This window comes from Dendrobium catenatum, unplaced genomic scaffold (genome assembly GCF_001605985.2).
Source record: "Dendrobium catenatum unplaced genomic scaffold, ASM160598v2 fragScaff_scaffold_659, whole genome shotgun sequence".
In the NCBI taxonomy this organism is placed as follows: Eukaryota; Viridiplantae; Streptophyta; class Magnoliopsida; order Asparagales; family Orchidaceae; genus Dendrobium; species Dendrobium catenatum.
Window position 1 is genome coordinate 1,047,729 of NW_021319121.1, and position 5,598 is coordinate 1,053,326.

Genomic DNA, 5,598 nt, shown 5'->3' on the forward strand with positions numbered 1-5,598 from the left:
ATAATTCTTTAACAAGGTATTGGTATGCCTATCGAGTTAGAATACTCATTCCATTAATATTTAATAGTTAAGGAAAAAGAAATAGTTTGACAAAGTGAAGTCAGAGGGAGCTCACCAGTAAAGATTTTGATTAAGGTATTTTGGTAATTTTGATGATCCAATTATTTTGGCATGTTTTATCTATAGACTGCAAGTGTATTGGATTACTTGTATATTTTGATTTTAAAATAAAATTTTGGAATGTTTTAAAGCCATTTTAAATATTTTGAATTATTAGATAGCTCTGGTGTTTTATGTCGGGGTTGAGAAAATTTAGTTTAGGATGTTCAATCATTCCCTTAGATCCCGGGGAGTCATAAGGTGTGTGTACAAATTACACGTGTTATCCCTAAAACCTCATACATGTGAGAATTCATTATATCCATGTGCATGTTTAATGTTATCTATTTATGATATTTTTGTGTTTATCTGTCTATGCATATCATAAGATGACATAAGTTCTAATGTGTGAAATGTTAAAGTGAACTACAAGAAATGTTATAAGAGCTCTCTTTGTTCTGTTATGTTTCAATTTTTTTTTTTTGCCCCATTTGTCAGGTGCAGATGTGGGAGATTGATTTTGTTTATGGCCCCATCTATTAGGTGTGGATGTGTTTTTTTTACCCCATCTACTTTATGCATATGTGGGGGCTTCAAGGAAGATATAATAAAAGTGAATTTATAAGCATACATTGAGACATACGCATTTTATATTATATATATTACATAAATATGTAATATATGTTACTTCTTATGTCAAAGCTTCTATTTTTAATACAACTAGTAAGTTCAAGTGATACTCATACTCTATATAAGTTCATGTTTCTGACATTGGTAGAAGTTTTGAAATAGTATGTCTTTTTTTTTATATATACATTTATACAAAATGTTATTGTTCTAAAAGTTAGCCCCATGTTATAATAAGAACTTAAGCATGCATATTAATAACAAATAAATTGAATATGCTGGAGTTTAGGGCAAAAGACTTCCTTTTCCTATGCTAGGGTTTTTTCCTTAGGCCTTGTTGGGGTTCCCCCCGCCCTGCTGGGGCCTCCGCGCCAGTGAACTCGGTGATTTTCAGGGAAGTGCTCTCTTCTTCTCCTTGAGTTCTATTGGTTTTGGAGTTTTCTAGCTTTATTATTTGTCTCCTTCTCCGGCGCATGTTGAATGGCGCCAAATAGGTTGTGCGACACTGGTTTTTTAGGGGGTTCGTCTCATTCGCACTCGTTTTTAGAGGAGCTTGTTGGTTCTACTTTGTTTTCCTCTTTTTCGGATTTGTGGACCTTTATTTTCTGTGGCTTTCCCTCTCTTTGGATTTCCGACCAAGAAATCAACGAGTTAGCTATCCCTTTTCAATTTTTCTTATTTGGATTCTTCCCTTCTAAGCGGCCCTCTCTTGATTCAATTCACAAGTTTTTCCTTAACCTAAAGCTAAACGATGAAGTTTTGGTCACCTTGCTTGACTCATCACATATTATGTTTAAATTAGCTAATGCTCTTGATTATTGTAGGGTATTTTGTCATATATCCTATCTTGTTTTCAACTTTTATATGAAACTAACGAAATGATCTCCCAGCTTGGATGTTGGTGTTGAGTCATCTGTCATCTCGATTTGGGTCTCTTTTTCACAATTACGTCCTCATCTTTTCACCCCTCATATACTTCATTGGTTGGGAGCTATTTTTTAGAAACCTATGAAAATTGATGTAGCTACTTCGGCGGGAACTCGGCCTTCCATCGCTCGTGTGTTGGTGGAGCTTGATATAACTAAATCTTATCCAAATCAAGTTTGGTTAGGTTCTAAAAGTTTAGGGTATGTGCAAGAGGTTGTTTTGGATGAATTTCCCCCCTTTTGTACGTCTTGTAAGTGTATTTGGGCATGTAGCTGGGAAATGTCGTCCTCCTCTTTCGACTGATTTGTCTAATGCAGCTACTAAACCGGCTTTGAATTTTAATTCCCCCCTTTGTTATGCCTAGGGTGGAGACTATTGATACTCCTATCGTGTTGGAGAATGTTGTGCAGGTCTCGAGTTTTGATGTTGGTAATTTAGAGGACACTGCTCTTTTCATCTCTAGTCTTAATGTAGATGTTATGTCTCCTGTTGTTTTACCGTCTGTGAACCCTGTTGGTTACCTGGAGAATCAGTTGCATATTTCTCTCGTCTATTTGCCAATTAATTCTTTGGGTGATGTGGTTATTGCTGATGCTGAAGTTGCTGTTGTTTCTACTTCGTCGGGCCCAATTTATTCCCATGATATCCATGTTTCTATTGCCGCGACTTGTTCGGGTGGCTCATCGGTTGGTGTTTGTGATGGTGTAATGGGTGGGGGTCCTCTATTTGGGGCTCCTATCAGTACGGTTTTGGTATATTCTAATTGCGGTGCTAATTCTACTAGTCCTTTGTATAATGTTAGTGTGGAGTCCTCGGATGCTAACTCTAACTATTCAGATGATGGTGGTGATGTTAACTCAGGGAAGGTTGGTGTAGACCCTCTAGTGGAAGTGCATATTACAGTTATTTCAAACGCTAATTTACAAGCCCATCTTGCTAAGAATAATGTTCAGTGCAATGTGATTGGCTACACAATGATTTGCCGTTTGAAGGGGAGGATACTTTGATAGAGTTTTGAAATCTGGATCGCTGGATACTGTTGTTAGAAATCATAAACGAAAATCTAAGAATAAATGATTTCTATTTTCATGGTTTATGGTTTTTGGTTTCTATCAGTTTTTAGTTGTCGTCGTTATTTTGGATATGAACTATAAGGAAGCAGACATTCTGCATGCACCTGTGAGGGCCAGGGTTGGGCAATCGTGGTGGTCTACTGTTTGCTACTTGTGTTTGGTTTCACGACTAATTTTGGATCCTCACTGGATGGTTTGAGTTCGTATCGATTCGTTTCTGATTTTGGTTTTTCATTGATTGTACATCTCATGATGTGGTCCGATCGTGGTCTTGTGGTATATCATTCACTTTTTTTAATAATATTTTCCTTTTGTTTTAAAAAATGTTATAATAAGAACTTTTATCTGAATAAATATATAATTTTGTTTATACTTAATAAATGCAAATGTGGATTTGATTTCTGTTATAGAATTGGAAAAGCCTACCAAGCATATGATTTCTTAAACTAGAAGTTGATTAGGGCAAAATCATCAAGAGCTTTTTTATTAAAGTAATTTTGTAGTCCAATATTTATGTTTTGATGTATAAAATGAAATTATATTGTATTATTTGTAAACTATTCTTTTGAATTGAAAATTTGGTTGTTTGTTTATTTTATTAATGATTTTTGGATTATTTTGTTAGTTTTGGAATGCTATGTGTTGTAGATGAGATTATTAGGTTCAGGCTTTAGTTCTTTCATTAGGTCTTGGGTAGAGGTGTCAATATTTGACTCGGCCCAAAAATTTTGGGTTCAGGTCAACCCGAACCCGAACCGGGTCGGGTTCGGGGTAGGGAATTTGACCTGTTTATAAAATTGGGTCAGGTTCAGGTTGACCCAAAAATCTAAAATCAACCAGATTTGACTCATTTTTAATTAATTTAGGAGGGTTTTAAAAAAATTTTATCACATAAGTAAATGATATTTCTAAAAAATAATAAATGTTGTTGTCGAAATTAAATTAAGCTTGATTTATTTTAAATTGATTGAAGTAAATCTTATTTTAATTTAATTTAGATTTAAATAAATTGAATTAAATAAAAAATTTTAGTAAAATATTCCTGAAGCGGGTCGGGTTCGAGTTCAGAAAATCGACCCGTTTGCAAAAACGGGTTAGGTTCGGGTCGGGTTGAACAGTGTCGGGTCAATTTCGGGTTGAACCTGAACCTGACCTGTGACTCGATTTTCACAGCCCTAATTTTGGGGTGTGACATGTAGTCAAACAACGATGGTCGAAGGAATGTGATCTTGGTTGGAAAATCATAGTTGGGCAACAATGGTTGAATGATCGTAATTGACAAGAGAAGGTGGTCATAAAACTATAATAGGTAAGCGACGGAGATTGGAAGGACCGTAATCAGACGAAGGTGTCCGGATGACAATAGTTGGCATGAAACAGAGGTTGGAGGGCCATAGTCGAGTGAAGTTAAATGAAGGATCATTGTCAGGCAATGGAGGATGGAGGGCCTATAATTGACAGTGACCGTAGTAAAGAGAAGATGGTATGAGAATAGTTGTCGATGGGCGATAGAGGTCATAAGGACTGTAATTGGGAAACATTGGTCCTAGACCATAATCGGGCGATAGTGGTCCGATGATTATAGTTGGGTGATAGAGGTATAAGGATTTTAATCACATGATGATTGTTTGAGGATTATAATTGGTGGGTGATAAATGTTGGTTGACCGTAGATGTGCAACGGTGGTTCGAGAATCTCCTAAGGACCGTAGTTGGGTAATAGTGGTTTTAGGACTATAGTTGGGCAATAGTCCGGAAGACAATTATCATCCGACAGAGTTCGGAGGACTATAGTCGAGCAATGATGATCGGAAGACCATAATCATGCAACGATATTCCAAGAAACCATAATTGGGGCGATGATGGTCCAAGGACAATGGTTTGGAAAAAGGTGGTCCAAATATCGTAGACTTCGTTTGGTTTATTTCTCGTTTCAGTATCAAAAACTTCAATAGGAGAAAAGGCATTTTTTAAACGGATAATCTAATATATAATGCTTCTCAAAACAATAGATAAATGGAGTTTTTAAAAAAGTATACCTCACGTCCAAACATGTTCCACGATTGAGTTTTCCGTTTCAAACTGAAAAAGGAGGAATAACGTGGAAACAAACGAGCCCGTAGTTGATGGATGACAAAAGTTGAAGGACCATAGTTGAGTGGTGGTGGTTAAAGGATCACAATTAGACGGTAGCTCGATGGTGGTGCTCTAGTATCCTTAGAGCTCTCTTGAATCTCAAACCAAAGGCCAAGTTCTAGCTCCAAGCTCCTGGCTCCTCTTTATGTAGAGAATGGGGCTTATTTATAATTTTTTAAGAGTGATATGCCCTATAAATATAGCCAAAATTCAAAACACTATCTAACAACCTATATTGAAATTCTTGATCATATAACTTCATTCAACATTTGAGTGTCTTAATGATGACAGAATTAAGCGATCTTTGACTAATTGGATTCTTCTTGTCAAGTTGCTCAATTTAATCCTAAGCATGCCCAATTTGAAGACCATTTGGACATTTAATTAATGTCACACTTTTTTTTCCAATTAAACTTCATACTCTTGATTTGTGCACATCCGGCCTCAAATTGGATCACTTTTAGTATTTTTTTGGTTCATCTTATCGAGACGTTCTATTCAACTATAAATTTGTATAAATCAAAGTTCAAATGATTATGTATTTAATTTCAAATATTTTCAATTCAAATATATACATATATATCAAGATTCATACCCGATCAAAATGATTTTGGTGATTTATCATAGATTTTATTGTTGCGTGTTAGAAAATACGCGGCGGTAGAGTTTGTAGATTCGCGTTCGAGCGTTGCACGTAAATTTAACACACAAGCAGAAAAGAGAAGTGAACACCAAGG